This window comes from Euwallacea similis, unplaced genomic scaffold, assembly GCF_039881205.1.
Source record: "Euwallacea similis isolate ESF13 unplaced genomic scaffold, ESF131.1 scaffold_55, whole genome shotgun sequence".
In the NCBI taxonomy this organism is placed as follows: domain Eukaryota; kingdom Metazoa; phylum Arthropoda; class Insecta; order Coleoptera; family Curculionidae; genus Euwallacea; species Euwallacea similis.
The window spans coordinates 129,940-154,754 of record NW_027098680.1 but is presented as its reverse complement, the minus strand read 5'-3'; the positions used below and the strand labels follow the sequence as shown (position 1 = coordinate 154,754).

Sequence of the window (24,815 nt, the reverse complement as noted above, 5' to 3'; positions counted from 1 at the left end):
ATTCATAATTCTCCCATAAAAATCCCAACAGTCTAAATTCACTCTTCGAAAACATGTTCAGAGGGATTTCCAAACAATCAGTTAGAACAAAAATTGGATGAGCATTCTTGTTTAGATCTTTATATAATTCCCAATAAGTAGCCATAAAATTGTTTTGATCAAAATACCATTCATCTAAAGATTGTGTTTTAGTTTCCAAGAATTTGGTCCATTTGTTATTCCATGTTGTACATGACTGGTTTTCTACACATTTTGCTACAAACATCTTAAGAAATTCTCTTACATGAATTTTTTTATGTGTTTTTAACACTTCCCAGTTTGCCTCTCTCTAAAAGATAACAATGGAAATTTCCATTAAATAACCAACAACAATCAATATCATATTACTTACTAATTTAATTTGAAGGCGTTCATTTTCATGTTTGTATTGGACCTTCAATAATTCAATATCTTTTTTCGATAACTCTAGATCCTTTGCTAGATTCGCAATCTCTACATCCTTATCCTTCGCTAGATTCGCAATCTCTACATCCTTATCCTTTGCTAGATTCGCAATCTCTACATCCTTATCCTTCGCTAAATTCGCAATCTCTACATCCTTATCCTTCGCTAGATTCGCAATATCTACATCCTTTTTCGCAATCTCTAGATCCTTCTTCGCAATCTCTAGATCCTTTTTTAGCAAACTTGCAAGTCCTTTTTCACCATCCATTATCCTTTAAAAATAAAATTACATGTATTATTTTTATTTTCCTACTTACCAAGATAACCTAAGGCAGATATTCTGACGTATTTGAAAATGATCATAACCTAAATGTGGCAATTAAAAAAGATTCTTTTCAATTAAAATATATTATCTTAAGATTATCAATTTGCATTTCTAGGCGACTATCGTATGGTGGAAAAAAACCGAGTCGATATAACGTTAATAAACGTTCATAACTGGACAGCCCCAAATCACAGACTATCACAATGTGGTGCTCTACTCGAGAGGTCTTTCATTCCATGAACCTGCACCGACAAGTGACACTGACACGTTGATCTCACTTGACTGGTGACAGGAGCTAGGGACCCAAAGGGGTGACTAGCCCTATAAAAGGAGAACAACCCCCTAAAAACCTGTCTTCTGAAATGCAACTCCTGAAGATCGTAGAAAATGCTATGGAAGGCAGGATAAACAGGTTGACTTCCGCAGCCATTAAATTGGCGAGCTGTGAGATATCTTAAAAAAAGAGACACCGAGTCCCAATGACGACTGCCACGCATAAATCGAGGATTCATAAGCACCGGGCCTGAAATCCTTAGAAAATACGGGGTTTGTTAGTGAGTAAAAATCCCACACAGGCTGGAGTACCAGCTTCAGTACGTCTTACTGAGAAGATTTATTTTCCCCAGAGTCGTGTCTCCAAAAAAAAGAGGACTAAGCTAACGTTAATAACATTAACAGGAAGAAACTGGGAAATGCCTTAAACGATCAGAACAAGAGAGGCCCGGAGTACATCGGTAGATCTGGAACAAGGTTTTGACTCGATATATGGGTATCTAAGAGAGCCAGTAGTGAGGACAGAGAATGTGTGAAGTTTTACACACTCAAGGAAAGATGGTTTGTTGCTTTAATAGGTAGAAAGGATTTGGCATAAGGTAAGGTAAAGTGAACTAGAAGGTACAAAGTTATACCACTATGCCAATACTTAAGGTCCCTGCATGGATCTTTGAAGAATAAGGGGCTAGGAAGATATAAGTAACTTGGGCCGAACCTTCCATTCAAAGTTGGAAGATTGCCATGGTTGATTGCTCATAAATCTACACATTTAGCTCTTATAAAAGATATATTTTAATAGGTAACATGGCTCGAGCTTGGAGTTGGAAAAACCTAACCTACCAACAAAAGGTAATTATATGGGTGGAGTGCTTTATTTATTGCCTTTCAAAAAAAAGAACATTATTTATGTATATATACAGGAAAATAATAGAAAGAAACAGGACACTTATTAGATTTACTTTGACGAGGAAGGGCCCATAGATGAATATTGAAGTTTGGATCATTGCAATTGAGGGGTTTATTATGAAATTGCTTTTTTACAACAAGGTAAGTTTCCATCAATTTAGGAGGAATAGGAATTTGTTTTGGGTTTCTATGTTTTACGAGTTTAATCATGATACTCTATTAGGTATTTGCTAGGTATTTTCTGATAGCAGCAAGACATTTCACCATTTTATAAAAAAAGAGCAAAAAATTGTGGAAATGATAAAAGGTGAGGTAAGAATAAATTACAGATGACTTTAAAAATTAGGTATTATTCTGGAATTGAACATAAGAGTACTTATTGGGAACATCATATTACTGTACATGGTTACTTTATATTGAATTTGTAACTCAATATAGTAGTTTGTTTCCTTTTACAAGTACAGTACAGTGCAAGTTTTTACAAGTGCAGTATCTACCATTTTACAAATGAATATTGGGAATCGCACACACTTATGGAGAATAAATTATATTATCATTAAATTAGTGGATACCATAATGAATAGGATCATCAATAAGGAATATTTAATAGTTCATGAAGAACATAAACTTTATAGATTAATTTTTAAGGAGAACAAGTAGATACATTTTTGTTAATATCGACATTTAAATTTTTTAGGAGATTTTTATTTCCAAAGGGGAAAGGTACTATTTTTTTGACATAAATATTGTATAAAATAAAATTGTAAAGCCAAAGCCAGTTGCTATTTCTGTTAAGAAATTTTCTCGGAAATTGTGCATTTGTAGCAAGTAAAAAGAAGGTTAGAGGGCCTTTTAAAATAATTTCCTTTTTAGGAAGTGAATTAATATTACTACAAGAGGGAATACAAGTAGGAATGCAAAGCTTGAAAAGAACTTGTGATGAGAGTGAGAAACGTACCAGATAAGATCCAAAGCTTTAAGGAAGAAGAAAATGAAAACAACATTGTGGGGCGCTTGTAAAGTAAGGAAAGGGGAAGGATTAGGAGTAGATGGTGGATGCACAAGAAGAGGAAAGATACAGGGGAGGATAAACAGGAATGCAACGTCGTCATTTACTACACACAAAAAAGGAAGGTAATTCAGTTAGCCATATAAGAGAAGAGATAATTTTCCCAGTATATTATTTAAGTATTTTTCTTTATTAACCAAGTAAGGATCATTGTTGATTTCAACAATAAGTGTAAGGAGGAATATAAATTTTAGAGGAAACTAAGAGAACCTTTTAGAAGAAACAAGGGAGGATCCCTATAAATTAACGTTACTTATATTAATAAACGTATCGAGTACAATTTATGAGAAACACATTAGGAAATATAGAACAACGGAGGTTACTTTATATTTTTTTGTATTTTATCAGTAGAGAATGGTTTATACAGGGTGTTTAAAAATAAAGGGTCTAGGAATGAAGGGTGTGATTCCTTGGCCCATTATAAGAAAAAAGTTCCTATTAACATGGGTTCGCAAACGCGCCGTTTTCTAGGTACAGGGTGTCAAAAACAGGTTTATTTTCAGTTTATTGACGATATCTCACGAACCGTTTGCGATACCGATCTCAGATTATGTACACATGTTAACAGTGGTATCAGCTGCATTTCGAGTGCTAATTAAATTTTTTCCATATGTCAGTGGCGGACATTTTATAGTTGCATGATATTCTTTTAACTAAACTAAAAACTTCACTTTTTTATCCCATGTACGTGTGTAAGTCAGGAAAATGTGTACTTTTATTATCTAGCATGCATTATACATCGACAATTGATGGAAACAAACCAGAAATAATAACCTATTACAATAAAACAAAAGGCGGCATTGATACTTTAGATCAACTTGTACATGAGTACATGGTAAAAAAAAATTCAACAGAGGGCCGTTTGCATTTTTTATGAATGGTATCGACTGCTGTGTGTAGCTTCCTTTATAATTTGGACAAAAACTTATCCAAAATGGAATGAAAATAAAAAGCACAAAAGAAGACTGTTTTTGACTGAAATTGCAGAAAATTTAGTAAAACCGCATATTTTTAGGTGAACAAACCAAAAACACAGCAAGTCTGTTGAAAATGCTATGGGCCATGTGTTGAATGAACAAGAATCTGTAGAAGCAAACTCTACAAGTTATATGGATTCCGGTCTTGCAAAGAAGCGGAGATGTCACATTTGTCCCTCTAAGAAATCAAGACTCCAAAAATATTTTTGTTCCAAATGCAATAAATAGTTAAATTAAAATAATTAATGCTTATTAAAGGTTTTTTGAATTTAAAAGTATACGAGTTATTTATTTCCCATTATAAATGGTATGTGTCTATTGGACATATAATATCCGTTTGTGTTATGAACTTTAGGTGACTAGAGTTAATATTAATAATACTTTTAGAATTATTACATGAAGACTTGTCAGAAGTGTTTGCAGTTACTATGGTTTACAGACGCTCATAATGTATACTGCGTGACATACAAAAGAGAATACCCCGTAAAAATGGTTTGAATTAAATAATTTTTGGTGGGCATGTTTGTTTATATGAATGGTAAAAACGATCAAAATTTAATTCTTATTTATCAACGCATTTACGAATTATTAGGAATTGTAGATTTTTTTTACTATAAAAATTCCATTAAAATATCAACAATATGAGTGCAAAATATCATTTATTGGTGTATAATGTGCTTAGAAAGTGCTTAAAGATATGCCTAGACGCAGAATGCAGCGAAATTTTCATTAATTGTGCGAGTTTGAGAGAGGTCCAATAGTGGATCTACGAGAGACTGGTCTGTCGTTTAGGGAAATCACCACTAGATTGAACCGTAGTGTAAACACTATAGTGAGATGTTGTCAGGCATGGTTGCAAGAAGGGTAAACGAGTAGAAGGACAGATACTGGACGTTCCCGAAGAACTACAGAAAGCCAAGATCGCCGCCTTCGAATTATGGCTCTAAGAGATAGGTTCGTCTCGTCGAGAACGCTGGCGAATCAATGGTTTGCTGAATATGGAAGACCCATTGGAATTCGCATCATTTATCGTCGTATAAAAAGTTTTGGACTGATTTCCTACCGTCCCTATCTTGTGTTACCCCTCACCTTAAATCATCGTTAAAATCGACTGCAGTGGTGCAGAGAACGGATACAGTGGAATTTGGAATGGGATAATATCGTTTTTAGTGACGAATTCAGATTCTGTTTGGGTATGCATGATGGTCGGGCAAGAATAAGTAGAAGACGGGGTGAAAGATGAGATCCTCAGTTTACAATAAAGAGGCATGTCCATCAGACTGTTGGAGTAATGGTTTGGGGTGCTGTTGGTCAGCAGGTCACCTTTACTTTTCATTAGAGGCAGTATGAGAACCTAACGATACATCCAAGAAGTCCTGGAACCTCATCTCGTGCCTTATCTGGAAACTTTTATTAATCCAGTTTTCCAGCAATGCACGGACAATGCACGGCCACATGTGGCTAGAGTGACTATGGACTTCTTTGAACAAAATGCAATCAATTTGCTATCTTGGCCACCTCGATCTCCAGACCTCTCACTGATTGAACATGTATGTGATATTGTAGGTGGAAGGTTGCATAATTTACCCCATCCCCCGCAAACCCTAGCGGCGCTGTGTCATGCTGTCCAGTTAGCCTGGAATGCGATCCCCCAAGAGGACATGTATCATCTCGATAGATCCATTCCTAGACGTGTACAGGAATATATAAGACACCGCGGAGGACCGATAAATTATTAATTTTTTTTTGATTTTTGAAAATTAATTTTTTTCGATTTTTTAATGAAGTATTTGTTTTAGCGGAAGAAACATGCCCACCAAAAATTATTTAAATCAAATCATTTTTACGAGGTGTTCTCTTTTCTATATCACGCAGTGTATTTTTTTCATTTACAAAGACTTGATAAGGACGGAAGGACAGAAAAAAGGAGTATCGAGGTTTAGATATGAAAGTAATTTCCAGGAGGAATCAAGAAACTGAGAGATACCCATATGATCATAATAAATACCAGGTGATGCTATTATCGGGTGAATTTGTAATTTAGAAACATCCTGGCGAGTGGGGCAGATCCCATCGAGAAGTAGGATGATTAATTTGTAACAAAGACTAGCTTTAATCTGTCTTTGTGCACTATTACTTGTTTGTTGTTTACTAAAATTGTCGAGTTGACGGGAGAGTTGATTTTTGTGATTCTATAAGGACCATCATAATTTTGTGTTAACTTCCTGAATTTACCTAGATGTATGACATTATTTTCGAGGTAAACACTATCATCTACTCTGAAGGCTGTTGGTCGAGATTTTTTTATCGTATTGAGTTTTATTTGCTTCCTTTAATATAATCAGATTTTCACGGGCTATCTGATGACTTTGTTGAAGTTTTAAAATCAGATCGTCGATGTAGTTATCATAGGTATATTTGAATTCTGGTTTCCTAGTTATTTGTGATGGTAAGATAGATTTAAATCCGAAAATCAGTTCGAAAGGTGAAAATTTTGTTGAACTATGAATAGAAGTGTAGAAAGAAAAAGTTGCAAAATCTAACGAAGAATCCCAATCTGTTTGATCCAAGTTTACATAATGTTTTAAGTAATCAGTAATAATAAGATGAGTTCTTTCCAGAGCTCTTTTCGTTTGCGGGTGATATGCGGTGGTTGTGATATTTTTGATCTTGAATAGTTTCGAAATTTCTTTAAAGAATTGTGATGTGAAGTCACGACCTTGGTCCGTGAGAATCGATTGAGGAATGTCAAGTTTACAGATGAAATTATGAACAAAGGTCTGGGCGATGGTCAAGGTTTCGTGATTTTGAATTGCATATACTTGGGTGAATTTAGTGAGGTCGTCCTGTAAGGTTAAAATAAACATATTACCGGATATTATTAAAAGAAGAGGACCTACTATGTCTAGAGCTATTTTCTCGAAGGATTTTTCGGAAATTGTGGTAATTTGTATGGTTTGTTTGGTCTTTTTCCTAATGAGTTTAGTTTTTTGACAAGACTCACATTGCCTTATAAAATTCTTGATATCACTTTTCATATTTTTTCAATTGTAACACTGCTTAATACGATTTTAAGTTTTATGATAGCCTAAGTGGCCCGATGAAGGAATTGAATGGTTTTTCTCAAGAATGATTGGAATTAATTCTGTTGGTGGTGAAATAAGGACATGATGAGAAACGGTTATTTCTATTTTAGAGTTCTTAAAGATGTACTTAAGCATTGCTCATAGTTGCCTGAAATCAAGCCTATCAAAATGAACGACTAGTCTAGATAAACTTATCGATTTTATATTTACTGAAATTAAAGTTTACTTTAATTTAACTAGAAGTTCAAATAAAATTTGATAGGAGCCTTTATCCCGAAATGTTTGTTTATGGATAAGGTAAAATATGTGTTTATCGTTTTCACGGAGGTGTTTTGTTACCGATTTCCAGTGTAATGGAACTCGGGAACACTTTGGTAGATTTTTTATTCCGCTCGTTATGATACACACAACCCTTAATCGTTTACAAAACTAAAGATCTTGAGATTAAACTGATATTTCAATAGAGAGAGCCAAGAGTTAATGAGGGAAGTGACAAAATTCCGGGAGCGTCGAGTTATATTATTATAATGGTTATGGTCCTTTTACAAGCCTCGGGGTATCTGAAGTACCAAATCTGGGGGTCAATACCCATAGGCGTACTCCGGTTTTAGGCAATTAACAAGACAATCCACAGATGGTAACTTTCTAAATCCTTAACCCGTAACGTCAAGATAATGGTCAGAAAAGATGATTTACGGGGATGTTGCAGCTGTAGTGAGATTTTAGCAAAATGTGGATATTTTAGACTTTTGTCTTGACGAGGAAAAGGAGTGAAAGTTTTTATGAAAGGTAACCCTTATTGGAAGATAATGGGTTCTCAACATATGGCCATCCTGGACATATCACTAAAGTAGTGAAAATTCATAGGCGTAGCCTAAGGATACATTACACCAGATAAAGTGTCAATAACTCGGATTTGAGATTAAATATATCAGTTAGTTGGCTAAATGATTTTTCTTCGGAAGAGAAATCTTTTGAAATGCAGACAACGTAGTTGTCAGGTTTTGACAGAAGATTGCTATTAGGTTCCGTGATTTTGTCATAGGTTATCAAAGTTGTATTGTATGCCTTCAGGAAATTGTCGTATGAGAGATTTGTGGTTACTAGATTGATAGAACTCGTGATATATTGGTTTAGGGTAATACGGCTTAACGCGTCGGCGACTTGGTTCGTTTTTCCTGGCCAATATTTGATAATATAATCGTATTCTTCTAGAAGGAAACGAAATCTAATTAATCGAGAACTAAGATCCTTGACGATAAATAACCAAGTTAAGGGCCTATGGTCTGTATATACAGGGTGTCCAAGGGAAAAGTGTCTACCCTGAATACCTTCCTTATTGTTCGTTAAAAAAAAATGCCAAAATACGTCAACTTTGGTAGGGAGGGGGACATCATTTGGTGAAAAAGTCGTTTTCGAAATGTCATCCCTCTACCCTTGGAAACTACTCCTTCGAAATTTTCAAATTGGAAGAGGGATTGTATTATACCTCGTTTGAAAGGTAATTTTATTCTCTACGTTGTCAAACTTTTATTTCTTATTTTTATCCTCCGGTCTTTTAGAAATTAAGCGAAAACCAAATGATGAATGTTCATTCTATTTAAATGGTGAAGTTAATAGACATAATTGTCGTTACTGGAGCGATGTCAATCCTCATTTGTTCCGAGAGACCCATACACAACAACCTCAAAAATTGAACGTTTGGGCAGGAATTTTGGGTGATCACATAGTTGGACCATTTTTCATTCCTAGAAACTTAAATGGAGAAAACTATCTACAACTTCTACAGGATGCCATATCTCCCAGGATAACTGAAATACTTGAACAAGATCCCCGCCTGTTAGAACAAGAATTAGTTTTTCAACAGGATGGAGCACCTCCACACTGCACTGCTGCTGTCCGACAATTTCTTGATGAAGAATTCCCTGAAAAATGGATTGGCAGAAGAGGTCCAGTAGAATGGCCTGTAAGATCCCCTGACCCCCGGATTTTTTCTTATGGAGACATTTGGAGACCAAAATCTATGCCACCCAATCTGATTCCGTCGAGGAGTTACGTGCCCGAATCGTTGAAGAGTGCAGATTAATAACACCAGAAATGTTAGGTAATGTGCGACAACGTTTTGAGGATCGGCTGTACATGTGCATGGAAGTCAATGGAGGTCACTTTCAACATTTATTACGATAAAATAAATAAAATACAAGTAAAATGGTTAAAATCAAGTTATTTGGTTTTTGTTTAATTTCTACAAGACCGATGTACAAAAATAAAAAATAGAAGCTTGACCATGTAGAGAATAGAATTATCTTTCAAACGAGATATAACACAACCCCTCTTCCAATTTGAAAATTTCAAAGGGGTAATTTCCAGGGGTAGAGGGATGACATTTCGAAAACGAATTTTTCACCAAATGATGCCCCCCTCCCTATCAAAGTTAACGTGTTTTAGCGTTTTTTTTTTAACGAACAGCAAGAAATATATTCAGGGTGGACACTTTTCCCTGGGGCACCCTGTACGTTGAATTTCCTACCATATAAATAGGGGCGAAAATGCTTTATGGCCCAAATTATGGCAAGGAGTTTCTTTTCTATCGTGTTATAATTGGATTCCCGTTTGTTTAAGCTGTGACTAGCATATGCTATCGGGAGATCATGACTGATTTTACCCTGGAATAGAACAGCGCCAATAGCTAGATCGCTGGCATCGGTTGAAAGGTTAAAAGGGGTAGAGAAATCGGTAAACCGAAGGATTGGTTCTTAAGTTAGAATCTGTTTCAGTTGATTGAACGCTTTCTGTTGTAGGCTAATCTCGATGAAATCGGTGTCTTTTTTAGGAAGTTTTGTGAGAGGTTGAGTCAGTTCACTAAAATTGGAAATTAATCTGCGATAATAGCCTGCTAGGTCTAGAAAAGCTCGATTGTCCTTTACGTTTTTTAGAATAGGATAATTTTTGATAGTTTGAATTTTGTCAGGATCAGGCTTTACACCAGTTTCAGTTATTAGGTGTCCCAAGTACACGACTTCCTTACGAAGAAACTCACATTTTTCGGGTTGTAGTTTGAGGTTGTAGCGGGACAAGCGTTCGAAGACTTCTTTTAGACGAGCATTATGAGTAGTGAGATCTCCAGCGTGGATAATAATATCATCAAGGCAGACGAAACAGCGATAATTTTGGATACCGGCGAAGGCGGAATTCATAAGCCTTTGAAAGGTAAAAGGGGCATTTCGTAGACCAAATGGTATGCGTTTGAACTGGTAATGTCCGGAAGGGACAGAAAATTCGGTTTTAGGTACATCGTCTGGATGTATTTTGACTTGATGGAATACTTCTTTTTCCCTGCTTCTAAAGATTTTTTTGGGACGACTAAAATAGGAGAATTCCAAGGTGAGTTTGATGGTTCGATTACGTCTTGTTCTAGCATTTGTTGGATTTGTTTATGGACTTCGGTTTTGTGAACTTCGGGGTAGCGGTAAGTTTCGACATTTACTGGAATATCGGTTTTAGTAGGTATTTTATGCATTATCAAGTCAGTGTAAGATAATAAATCGCCTTATAGATGAAATATGTGATGATATTCGTGACATAGTTTGATGAGACAAGCTTTTTCTTCGTTGTTTAGATGGTCGGTGCGTAAGCACGTTGAGATTTTGATTAAACGATTTGGATCGAAGTTTTTAAAAGTTGATTCGATATTGAGGATATTGGCGTTAGTCTGGGGGTTTTCTTCTATTTCGATTTCTTCAACATTGAATTTGAGTTGTATGATTTCCATAGGTTTTTCAGTGATATTCATTATTGAAGTGAGGGCTTAATTATTGCTATCAATTGAGACTATACTTTCGCATAGAAACACACTATCGGCGATTTTGGATTTTGGAAGAATACCTTCGTGATTTGGAGGAGTGTTCGAGACGTCTATTTTGACTGTGTTCGCATCTTGCAGAAATAGTGATTGGGTGTGTATTACATTCGGATACAGGGGCATTCGATTCGAACGAGAGACATGGGAAATTGGGAGCTGGTGACCATAAAATAGCATTAGATCGGACTCACAGTCAATAATGGCTATATTTGCTATTTCTTTATTTCTTTTTTGTAAAATCCCTCCAGACAAATTAATTAAAGTATTTGTGATATCTGAGTAGTATTTATATTCACGGAAGGCGAGCTAATTTTAAAAATGCGTTGTAAATATTCTGAAGTTCCTGCTCATTTAAGTTTAAGTTCATTAAGCGTTAATTATAAAATGAAATAACGAAGGAAGATCGCAATGTAAAATAGCCAAAATTGTTGGTAGAAGCAGATCAACGGTCCAATCTATTATAAAAAAATTTTAAATATCGAAAATAACTGCAACATTGTCAGGAAGAGGAAGAAAATGTGCCTCAACCGAAGGCATGAAACGAGAAATTATTAGAACAGTGATAATAAATCTAAGAGTTACGGCCACAGATTTGACAAAAAGCGTCGAACATCATTACGGACTAGTTGCACATGTTGCAACAATAAGAAAATTATTAAGAAACAATGGTTTGAGGTCACGAGTAGATACGAAAAAACCATTCGTTACTGAAGTGAACAGAAAGAAGCGTCGGAAATTTACTCAAATGTATCTGGTCCAAAGAATTTTTGGAAAAACATTATATTTACGGATGAGACTAAAATTGAGCTATTCGGAAAGCAAAAAAAGTTTTGGTGTACAGAAAACGAGGAAAATCTTACAAACTTAAAAATATAATCCCAACAGTGAAACACAGAGGTGGTTCTGTTATTATCCAGGGGTGCATGTCTTGATACAGAAAGGGTCGACTTCATTTTATTGACGTGATTATGAATCGCTTTGTCTATTTGAACATCCTTAAGAATAATTTACACGAAAACGCGGATGATATGGGAATTTTAGATAAATATGTTTTCCAACAAGACAATGACCATAAACACAAAACTCGGATAGTTAGGGAATGGTTATTGTGTAATACACCAAAAGTGTTGGAAACGTCACCTCAGTCACCGGATATAAGTCCCATAGAACATTTGTGATCAGAACTGAAAGAAAGAGCGAAGAAACATCAAATATTTAATAAGGAAGAGCTAAAAGCCAGATGTCTGGAAGAATGGGCAAAAATCCCAGTGGAAGTTGTCAGAAAATTAGTTGAGTCAATGCTTAACAGGTTGGGAGAAGTTATAAAATCAAAAGGATATCCTACACGATACTGGATTGAGACATTTCGCATAAATATGACAGTAGAAGAATAATTTTTCTCTTCTGGTTTTTGGTTTTTAAGAATTTGTTATTTATTTTTGAAAGATATTGTTTATATTTTATTTGCATATTTGAGATAAAAATGATACATTTTCGTTTATGAAATAAGGCTCATATAAATTTAAGTAATTTGGATTTTATTCCAATTTTTTAAATATTCTGCTAGTGGACAAATAATTAATCTCGCGACTGTTGCAGCTGACTATATAGAAACATGCGAAGCTTGAGGAGTGTCATACTTTTTTTAAACAGTTAAATCGACTTACCAAAAAAAATTGTATTGCACGTTAAATGTGGCACTTCACGGAGGCAGCAAACGTTGTAGAAATGAAATGAAATGAAATATTGGCTATATTCCTATTTTTACATATATAGGACCCTGAACTTTTTTGCCCAATTCCATTCAGCATAAAAAAATGTAAGAATTAAATAAACGCTCTGCGTTGCCTTTTTAAGAGCCGTTTTCTCAAATCAATATTTTCAAAGGGAGGACACGAGTTCGGGGATATAGAATACCCTATTAATATGTTACCTGAGTAAAAAGATGGAATACAACACTCAATCCTTCAAGAGAAAAAAGGCATTAAAGGTACGCTATGTGTTTTAAATATTTACCTGTTTATAACGTTCAGGAACGAACGGCGCGGCGCGGTGGTTAAAGTAATTGCCTACTACGTCATCGTCGTAGGTTCAATTCTCCCTCCGTGCATTTTTTTAAATTTTAATGTTGTTTAAATTATCAATAAAATATTCGAATAATTAATAATTACTTAAAATATTTTATTTTATTGATTCAAAATAGGCATGTTAAACGTTATTTTACTTAATTATAAAAATATCTGTCTATAAATACCTTTTGAGGTTCGGGTAAAATCATATCGTTTAGCAAAACCGTAAAATATTTACGAAACTATAAGACTTACAGTGCTTATAGAATTGCAAATTGAAAACAAATTTATTTTATATTGTTCGTTTATAACTATTTTAGAACAATCTTTATTATGAGATTTATCATAAAAACAATTGAAATATAAATGTTTTCTGCATGATGCACATAATATGATAAACGGTATACTTTGACACTCACAATTTTTTTTAGTTTTAAATGTGAACTCTGTATTTTTCCTTGTACAATAACTAAAAAAAATTGTATATGTTAAAGAGGTACGCTATATTCCAAAAATTTCATTCAAATCTGTGACCCCAAATTCGCGTCCTCCCCTTGTTAGAGATTTTACACACCTCACTATTCTCGGATTAAGTAAGTTCTTAAGTAATATGCATGACAAGGACACCAGCACGTACAGACCATAGAGAGTGTTGTTTTTGTATGATAATTTTCATACAGTAATGTAGGTCAAGGCTCCCTTCAGAATCATTTAATCTGGATTAACCAAAGAATAATAATCACTATTAGGTACTTTGTCCAATACCGAAATGCCAACCCTGAGGTTAATGAGGCAACACAGGCAAGGATATAACTGTAGTGTGCCGGGTTGGAATAACTACAAGCGAGACAAAAATATAACACTTTATTAATTTATCGATGATGCAAAAGCGAAAGTGAGGAGCAAAGATCCTTTTGATGTGAGAAGACGGGTCGAACGTTTCTACGTTTCTACTAGTTCTGATTTTTCTGTATAGACCTCCCCTACATATGTATATAGGTATGATACATATGTATGTGGACTTTGTTAAAGTACATTGATAAGGGTAGTTTGAACTTTAAACAGTACTCAGACCTTTGGTTTCAGTTAATTACAGTTTTGATGATTTAGCTATATCAGACAAAGAAATTGTGTTTCTAAATAAATATACATTCTAATTAGATTGTAACATTGCCCTTGGGTTTCCATGAGAAAGTAATGTAAGTAATGCAAGAGGAAAACACATAGGCGTAACATGGGGTACATTACATAACGATTTTTTTTCTTTATCTGCATATTTCGAGCCATGTTGGATACTCACTCAACTCGCCAGCTCTTATCCATGATGATGATTCTCTCGCCACTTGTAAGTTATTCACATTGACCTTGTCATTTGTAGAGTTAACGTGTTAAAATGCTAATTCCCAAAAATTTCTTAAGTTTTACTTTTTAACTTATCTAATCAGTTAAAAAACATTATCTAAGTTAATAATCAACCCTCTGCAAAACTGTTGTTGCGCTGCTATTATTTTGCACACCACTGTATGTGTACATCTTTGTTTAATCTTTCTAAAATTAATGGAAACTATGGAGTTTGGTCAGGTTATAAAATCCATTTAAAAAAATTTGATAAAGTTAACAAAAACATATCACTTCTAAATAATTTGCAAAACAAAGAAAGACTTTGCTAAATTATTGCGAAAAAATTCACCGTATAAAGTTTACAAGTTATAGAACATTTTATCCAAAAAATAATACAGATTTAAATAAACACGATGAGATTCCATTTAATTTTGATGTGGTTGAAAAATCAATACATTTTCAGAGAAATTATTTACATACAGGGTGTCCGAGATAAGGAGATTTTTGACGTAGAAAAAAATTTTAGTAGGCATTGGTCGGATGAGTTAGAAAACAATTTTTACAGCATAAATATAGTTTTTTATTCTCTATCTTTTGAGCATTGGTTCTTTGAAATCGAATTATAAATATAAAAGTTACAGGGGTGTTTCAATCTTAAATGGGTCACACTGTGTATATTATTTGTGACCATAGGGGTATTACAAACGGTACAATAAATTTCTACTAAAGGTGTTCCTCAGTTTGTTTCGCAAGTTCCCATTACAGATGTACTCGTATAACACTTTATGGTTTAATTGGGTTTTAGTCTTTTTTTTCGGCCTCAATCAAGGAAATTTCTATTATGGACCTGAACGTAGTTTTTTAATTTTTAAGAGTAAACAATTAGCTATATCAATTAACGGTGTGTGTCATTTGGGTGTTTAATAACAATCTAATGACTGAATTAATGCACTAATTGAATAGAGTAAACACACAAAGAGCAAATAAATTTAAATTAACAGAAGTTCTAAAAATTGAAAAAACAACAGCAAACGAATACGAATAAAACAACTAAATTTAGAGCATATATCCGAAAAAATAGCCATTATTTTCCAGCATATATTAAGCATAAATAGTACCTTGAAACTGTCGATTCTAATGCCGTAGTCAACATTTGTGAAGTAACACCGGTAAATGCGTGTAGAACTAACCCCTTCGGTTTCTGTGCTATAGCAAAATTTTGCTGATAAACTTAATTCTTAACAAACCCCCATACGAAGAAATCAAGCGGGGTGATATCAGATGAACTATTAAATTTTATTTAAGGATAAATAAAATAAGGAGCAATTTAGCACACTTTGAATTTTATTTAATACGAAAAATATGGGTCGATAATGCTGATATGTACCCAAAGTCGCTGTAAGGTCAGTTTTCTTTTGTACGAAAAAATAAGATTCGATCGTGTAGGTATATACCCAGAGTAGGCTCAAGGTCGAGGAAAGAAAAACACTAGAAATTATTTCGGAATTTGTTTGCAATTTTAATATCGCCACTCCACTCAAAAGGAAGAAAAATAAATAGCTGAAAATGCGTAAATTAATTGCAACTCAAGACAATGGGGCGTTTGTACATTTCGCCACGGAGCATCCCAGTAAGCAGCCGAAGTGATCCACAATCCCTAAAGGACAAGGCGGAATTTCTCAAGAAAAATAATTAAATACAACAATGAACTATGTTCGGATACGTAAATTCGCACGCGTAATCCACATGCGGTTCGAAGCCTTTGCTACCACAATCGGCAAGATTATCGGTACCAGAGATGTACAGTGGATCACAAAAATATTCGGACACTTACTAGAATTCATTTATTATTGGGTTTAATAGACTATGTACTGAACGGGCAAGAAAAATTTAATTGCCAATAAATAGATTAAATCTTTCATACTAATATTTAATAAAGTCATAAACAACAAATATATACAACTATAGAAATAATAACAAACCTGTTTAAATAACATTTTTGTCAAATCACAAAAATATTCGGACGCCGGTTTAAACATAACAAAAAAAGTTAATAATTGCAATCCTTCTAAAAATTGACCTTCTTTTTGGTTCCGAATACTTTGCAATCGGCGTAGCATGGAAGAAATTAATTTTGTTATAAATCGTGTATCAGTTTTAAGCCATTCTTCAGTTAATACTCTTTTTAATGTTTCTTTATTTGTAATCTGATGTTGTCGAATTTTCCACACGTTCTCAATAGGGTTGAAAGATCCGGGGTTTGCGGTGGTGTTTTATCACATCACAGACAATTATACAACAACCATTCTTTCACTGTTCGAGCACTGTGCTTAAGATCATTGTCTTGATAAAATTTAAACTGATCCAGTCCATTTTGTCAGCATTTTTTTTTTAAGATTTTGCTTTAACAAGTTGAAATAATATATTTTATCCATTATTCCCTTAATAAAAACCAATTCGCCCACACCTTGCGAGGATATACACCCCCAAACCATTACAGAACCTCCTCCGTGTTTAATCGTGGGACATAAATTGTTGTTATTTAGCTCAGTATTTGCTTTTCGCCAGACTACTTGCCTACCATCCGATCCAAAAATATTGAATTTAGATTCATCGCAAAAAATAACGTCCTTCCAGAAGTCCTCATCCTTAGAAATGTGTTCAGTGGCAAATTTTTTATTTTTCTTACTTAACCAGGGCTTTTTCCTGCCTACACGACCGTGGAAACCGTGATCACGAATACATTTTCGAATGGTCACCGTTGATACTTTCTTTCCATAAAATTTTTCCATTTCCATTTGCAACTTAGGGGCACTCAGTTTAAGATTTTCTCTCACTTTTCGCATAATAAGTCGGTAATCTTGTTCGAGAGAATTCGTGATTGCTTCAATGGCATTATTCGATTTTCATTTTTATACTTCGATATTGTGTCTCCTACCGAGCTTTTACTTAGATTTACCATAGCACCTATTTTTTCGGTATGAATAACCTTTTCGTAATTGAAAATCACTAACTGTCTAATTTCAAAACTAATGTTCTTCTTATTTGCGATACGACCCATTTTTCAGATGATAATAAATTGCAATTCGACAACGTACTCTATGGACGTGTATGAAAGTGGTTCGTGACATAAAATTCTTTGCAAAATAATAAAAAAACTGTTGACTTGCGAACAAGTAAATTGAGGTCATTTTATGGTAAGAAAAATACCTTAGAAATTCATGATTGAATATTTTTTGTCCAATTCTTTCAAATATCCATTTAAAACGGTAAGTATAATTAATAAGATTTGCTGTCCGAATATTTTTGTGATCCACTGTATGTTGCCTCGTTCATTGGTCCACGAGGAAAAAATTAATAAAACACCTTATTATGTGATAAAAATCGTATTTTTTTTTTATTATTTTTTTAATTTTTTTTCTATTAGATGAGTTGAAATATGGAGTCTCATAAGTAAATAAAAGGAGAAGTAATTTGGGCGTACAAAGCATAAAACTGATCAATGGGAAAACCCATATCCAATTCTTGACAGTTTGGTGAATGAAATTTAAACGGAGAGTTGAAAACAAAAGGATGTCGAGCTCAAGACCGGGTCAAAAAGGGATATATCTCAGGAGTAGCAATTATCGTGTAGAATATGGCTTCTTTAAGGGCTCTCTGTCACACATTTCTTTCTCACAGATTTATTCCCCAAATTTATAAGCCTTTTTGAATTAAACTAGAATCACTGATCCTTTTATTCTGATCACAGGCAAACGATATGGTGATGTGGCGAACCTCTACCCTTCAGTAACTCTTTTCCAAGAAAAACAAATTTTATAAGAAAATATACGTAGTTAAGTACCTTTTCAACAATATGAGAATTTTCCGCACCGGAAGTGAATATTGACATTCGTCCTTTCCGCAGCTCCACAGTTACATTTGCCTGAGGACTGTCCAAGTAAATATTCACCTCGGGACATCCTTACTGTAGTCGTTGAGGTAAAGCAGCGATATGTAGCGAAAAGATTCATATGCGTGCTGAGAAAAACCGACATTTCACATGCTTTTATTATATAGTCTTTCTAATTAACCAGTACCTCCATGAACGTGCCAACATTCAACGTGAAATCATACCAGCTTTTGCTGTGAGACTCAGGAAAAACATCGTACATGTTCGGAAAAGTTTAGTCGCATCGAGTCCAAACGATTCTGCAATGGCTCTTTGGATTTTTTCCCAAAAATGTCCAAGTATGAAACATGGGGGTAGCTTCAATTAGAAGTTCTTTACCGGACAGATTTGTAAATTTTCAAATCAGTGGGGGCGATAAAGTTCATTTTCACGCTTTTGTAGAAATTAATGAAGTTTTCCCCATGAGATAATGTCCCAGAATGCAGGTCCATAATTGTTGCCTTGCCTTTGGAACCACCCAAAAACATACCTGTTAATTTGTAAATGTAACATTTTGATTTGCAAATGTTTTCAAGACGGTGTCATATTCTAAATATCAAGATGGCATCTAAGTAAACTGTCGCCATTTTACGACAACTTAAAGCAAAATTGAATTGAAGATAATCCATATGGAGCTGCTGATATTTTAATATTATACTTTTTTTGCCAACCACTCTAAAATATCTGTCTTATATTCTGTGATTATTTGATTACTGACAAAGCAACCACATTTCCTTGGAATGCAGCCAGTGTACTGTTTTACTTCATCCATGTAGGATTTGTCGCACTCAACGTGATGCCCTCACCCATCATGTGTGTAATCAAATGTTGCTGAAACATTTTTTAGTTTATTCTGTAATAATAATAAATAATGAAAATATACCTAAAATTGTATCTTTCCCACCTTTTAAGAAGTACCTTACATAAATTAAGACCCCAATGATTATGATGATTCTACTAAATATTCTTTGCCCATTAAACTTTGGTAAGGGGCCATATTTACTTTTTAGGAACATGTTAACAAAAAGGTAATAGGAGGTAATGCTTATGTGATGAGTAATTGAAATTTACTAGGGGACACGTTTTCCCTTCAACTTGTCTTGTGCAGTTTCTTCAGGATGAAGCTTCGACGTCTCCTTAGTGTTTTCCTGCCTTTTGCAGATCTCCAATTCAGTGCTCATTGTCCTTTACATATGTTAGAAAAAAGTGAAAAAATAACTCCCTTTATTTTTAAATATTTAATCTCTATAAAACTATGTTTATGGAGTAAGAGAGTGCTTGTGGTTTATGCGACACCACCAGAGCAAGTGCCCTTCTTTCCTTCTTCAAAATCTCCTTTTTTTACCTAAAACCTCAAAAGTGCCCGACATCGTATGTTCTCTGTGTCCCTGACAGCTCACAAATTTTAACATTCCAAAATGAAGGTGTAGCCTCAGTTCATAAATTAGATAAGCTCGACATGGCTACAATTACAAATTACACAAAACAGAACACTATCATTAATATCTAATCCTAAGAAAAGGGGCCCTTGTCCTTGTCACCGGGTACGGTGTCGAAACATGAAGGGAATGCTCACACGTTTAATACTTTAGCTATAACTATAGAGCCTTTGGGCTCTCAAGAGGGACAAGAAAATCAATATGTTTGACAGAGGGGAAATGATCAAACTTGGTTAAATGGAGACTTCAAGATTATTATGTTGATGAATAGAGGTGTTATATTTAATTGAGAAACAATTTTAATTTAAACTTTAGCTGAAAACAAAATTATCAATAAACTTCGAGGTTATGGAAATTTGTAGATGTATTTGAGGTTGCGTGATAAACAGTTGTGGTGGTTGTGGCGGAGACAGCAGCACTGTAATGGATTACTTACTCTACAGCTATGGAGTCCGGGAACATGCACCGACGAGTGACACTCACTCAAGCGACACTGGATAGGTGACAGTACCCGGAAGTGTAGAAAGGGTTGGTTGCCTTTAAAAGGAGCAACAGCCCCGTGGAAGCTCTCTTCTACCTCAGACTCTTGATCCGACCTTCGTGCTATACACGTCGCTGCTGAACGCTTACTACTCTGGTTGATTTAGTCAGTTATCTTTATTATTTCAATATATTTATTTTCGTTATAAAATAAGTGAACGATCCTGTGTCGTGTGTTTTGATCGCCCTAGCCACTCCTAGACAGCCGATCTGAAAACCCCACGTAGACAATCAGGACATTGGTGACCCCGACGTGATAGGCGCCCCACGCAGACCCAGAACCCCGGAAATCAGCCTTGGCAAAACATGTCGATGGGCAAGGGTACCGGCACTACCGCTGTGTCCGATGCCGCAGCCTCTTCCGCACATGTGGACAGGGTGACTCTACGAGCCCCGCCGTTTTGGAAGGCGGAACCCGAGGCATGGTTCTGGCAGTTAGAAACCCAATTCGCCCTGGCTCATATTACCAGCGACACGACGAAGTATCATAACGTAATCGCAGCCCTCGACCACGAAGTTGTGACTCAGGTGATGAGTTTTATGAGAAGCCCACCTACCAGTGACAAGTATGAGGCTATCAAGCAAAAGTTGATTACGTTATATACTGATTCGAAGGAGAAGAAGCTCAAGAGATTACTCTCACAAGCAGAATTGGGCGATAAAAAACCCTCTCATCTGCTCAATGAAATGATGAGACTAGGTTCTGTGTCAGAACCATCTGACTGGCTGAGAACCCTGTGGTTACAGAAATTACCACAGTCTGTTCAGGCTATCTTGGCCACCAGCAACATACCCCTAGATGAATTGGCAAACTTGGCTGACAGGATAGCCGAAATTGAGCAGCCCCACGTTCTTGAGGCTAAACGGACCAGCCAGGACTCAAGCACGAACGCTATTGTGGAGGCTATACAACATCTCTCTAGGCAAATAGAGGAATTAAAAGTACGGAGGAGACCCAGGAGCAGGTCCAAGACACCCAATCGAGGACCAAGTGAAACAGGACACTGTTGGTATCACTCAACCTTCAAAGCAAAAGCTAAGAAGTGTGTACAACCGTGCACCTACAAGGGGGAAAACTAGAACCCGCGTCACCTGAGGTGACCAGCGACGTGGGGCAACCAAATCGTCACCCAGATCAATCACTAACACTTTCAAGTAACGTAAGTCTAGTCAGTCGTAGGTTAATGATTAGGGATCCTGTAACAGGATTAGTTTTTCTAATCGACTCTGGGGCGGACGTATCCTTGTTGCCCAAATCAATCAGGGATCAACAAGGCCAATCCCAGCAGGCTTTATATGCAGCGAACAATACCCGAATACCCACCTACGGTACCAAACGGTTAACGATTAGTTTAGGGTTACGTAGATCATTTACGTGGGAATTCATAATCGCTCGCATCGACCATGCCATTGTAGGGGCCGACTTCCTTCACCATTTTGGCATCTTGCTCGATTTGAGGCACAACAGGGTAATAGACGAAAAAACTAGTGTATATTACAAAGGCAAAGCTGAATACCTCAGCACCTATTCGGTTCACACTATTCCTTCCTCCTGCAAGTACTCCGACATCCTGCAACAATTCCCAAAGCTCACCACATTCTCTCCAGTCCCAAGCGACGTTAAACATAGCGCCGCTCACACTATCCTCACCAACGGCCCTGCCATTTCTAGCAAAGCCAGACGCCTAGCCCCTGACAAACTCCAGATAGCCAAACAGGAGTTCCAATACCTCTGCGATATGGGTATTTGCCGACCCTCCAAAAGCCCTTGGGCCAGCCCCTTATATATGGTTACCAAGAAAGCCCCGGGTGAGTGGAGACCGGTGGGCGACTACCTCCGATTAAACGCAGCCACAGTGCCTGACAAGTACCCCATCCCCAATCTCCATGATTTTTCGCATTTCCTAGAAGGGAAAACGGTCTTTAGTACCTTAGATCTGGTACGAGCCTATCACCAAATCCCAGTCGCAGAAGAGTCAATCCCCAAAACAGCAATTATAACCCCATTCGGTTTATTTAAGTTCACCAGGATGCAATTTGGTCTGAGAAACGCAGCCCAGTCCTTTCAAAGATTCATTCACGAAGTACTCGGAGAACTAGATTTCTGTTTTCCGTACATCGATGATATTCTTATCGCTTCTAAGGACGAGGCACAACACCAGGAACATCTCAAATCAGTCTTCTCCCGTTTGCAACAATTTGGGTTAACTATCAACCTTGACAAGTGCGTATTCGGTGAGAAACAAGTCAAATTCCTTGGTTATTTAGTTTCTTCGGAAGGTTCCACACCTCTTCCCGAAAAAGTAGCTGTCATCTCCGACTTTCCTGTCCCCCAAACGGTTTCACAACTCAGACGATTTCTTGGCATGCTCAACTTCTATAGGAAATGCATCCCTAAAGCAGCTCACCATCAAGGCATTCTGCACCAAATGCATAACAACTGCAAGAGGAATGACAAAACTCCATTGGTCTGGTCGGAGGAAGCATTAGCCGCATTCAACCAATGCAAGCTGGATTTAGCCAACGCTACGGCCTTGGTACATCCTAGCTCCACAGCCCCAATTTCCCTCACTGTCGATGCATCAGATTACGCAATGGAAGCGGTCATCGAGCAATTTGAAGAAAACATTTGGAAACCTCTAAGTTTTTTCTCTCGCAAGTTCTCAGATACCCAAAGGAACTACAGTACATACGATCGGGAATTACTCGCCATCTATTCGGCAGTCAAGTATTTCCGATATCTCCTAGAAGGCAGATCCTTTGCAATTTTCACTGATCATAAGCCTCTTACTTTTGCTTTTTTCCAAAAGTCTGATAAAGCTTCTCCAAGGCAAGTCAGACACCTTGATTTCATCTCGCAATTCTCCACTGACATTAAACACATCAGTGGCAAAAGCAATATTGTTGCTGACACGCTCTCCAGGATTACTTCAATATCCACACCTCAAGCGATAGATTACGAAGCTCTAAGTCAATACCAGTCCACCGATACTGAGTTACAAGAGATCCTCAAAAATCAGAAAGCAACTTCACTGCAGCTCAAACAATGTAACATACCAGGTTCTGATTCTTTGATCTACTGCGACGTTAGCGGTTCTAAGATCAGGCCTTTTATCACAACAAATCTCAGAAGAACGATTTTCAGCAAGTTTCACAATCTCTCACATCCAGGCATTAGAGGAACTACTAAGCTCATCACCTCACGTTTCGTTTGGCCTGCCATGAACAAAGACATCCGTGACTGGTCTAAAGCCTGCACCAATTGTCAGAAGGCTAAAATCCACAAACACACTGCCACCCCATTGAAACAATTCCAAATTCCCGATGCTAGGTTCCAAGACATTAACATTGACATAATTGGTCCACTACCCCCTTCTAATGGTTTCGTATATTGTCTCACTTGTATCGATCAATTTTCATGCTGGGCCGAGGCATTCCCCATGAAAGATATGTCGACCGACACGGTTGCCAGCACATTCTACAACAATTGGATCTGTAGATTTGGTACACCCCGCAAGATCATCACCGACCAAGGTCGTCAATTCGAAAGTTCTCTCTTTGCAGCATTGTCCATACTTCTAGATTGCTCACGAGCCCGTTCCACCCCATACCATCCTATGACCAATGGTAAGGTGGAAAGGTGGCACCGTACTCTCAAGGCAGCAATAATGGCCTATGCAACTGAACGCTGGACTGAAGTCCTGCCTACTACCCTGATGGGTTTACACGCCACCTTGAGAGACGAAATTGGTGTCTCGCCAGCAGAGATGCTGTATGGCACCCCCCTGCGTCTTCCAGGAGAATTTTTTGAGTCCGCTCCGTCCTCCACAGATCCCACTTCATTCGTTTCCCAATTGAAGCAGAGGATGCAACTTTTACAACCAGTGCCCAGCAAACACCATAGCAAAAGGAAGATCTTTGTGGCTCCAGAAATCAACAACTGCACGCATGTTTTCGTTCGTAACGACGCAGTCAGGAAGCCACTACAACCCCCATACGAAGGTCCCTTCCCTGTTGTTAGACGAGCTGACAAATATTTCTCGATTTCAATCAACCATCGGGAAGTCAATATCTCCAAAGACCGACTCAAACCAGCATTTATCCTAAGTCAAGACCCTACCTCCCATGATCATTCTTATGCCCAATCGGACCCTATTCACAACCCAAGTCAGAAGCGGGTACGATTCAACTTGTGCTAGATTTTCGCTATTTATGCCTGTTGAACTTCCAAATGTAAAAATTTGTAATAGCTTTAGGCATCCTAGTTATAAGTGACATTTTGTATTTTGGGGTTATGTAAGGCGGTACTCCGTATCTGGGAGGGGAGTATTGTGGCGGAGACAGCAGCACTGTAATGGATTACTTACTCTACAGCTATGGAGTCCGGAAACATGCACCGACGAGTGACACTCACTCGAGCGACACTGGATAGGTGACAGTACTCGGAAGTGTAGAAAGGGTTGGTTGCCTTTAAAAGGAGCAACAGCCCCGTGGAAGCTCTCTTCTACCTCAGACTCTTGATCCGACCTTCGTGCTATACACGTCGCTGCTGA

General features: G+C 36.7%; 2 long non-coding RNA genes across 2 annotated transcripts; one reads left to right on the top strand and one right to left on the bottom strand.

The window, feature by feature from the left end:
• Positions 1-1,120: 1,120 nt before the first annotated feature.
• On the top strand, positions 1,121-4,181 carry LOC136419000 (uncharacterized). Its single transcript, XR_010753037.1, has 6 exons — positions 1,121-1,323; positions 1,396-1,641; positions 1,697-1,891; positions 1,963-2,089; positions 2,822-3,082; positions 4,033-4,181. It is a non-coding gene; the product is annotated as an uncharacterized lncRNA (long non-coding RNA).
• Positions 4,182-23,852: 19,671 nt separating this feature from the next.
• Positions 23,853-24,546, bottom strand: LOC136419003 (uncharacterized). The gene is made up of 3 exons (XR_010753039.1): positions 24,383-24,546; positions 23,996-24,288; positions 23,853-23,935 (listed from the first exon to the last, which is right to left on the bottom strand). It is a non-coding gene; the product is annotated as an uncharacterized lncRNA (long non-coding RNA).
• Positions 24,547-24,815: the final 269 nt, after the last annotated feature.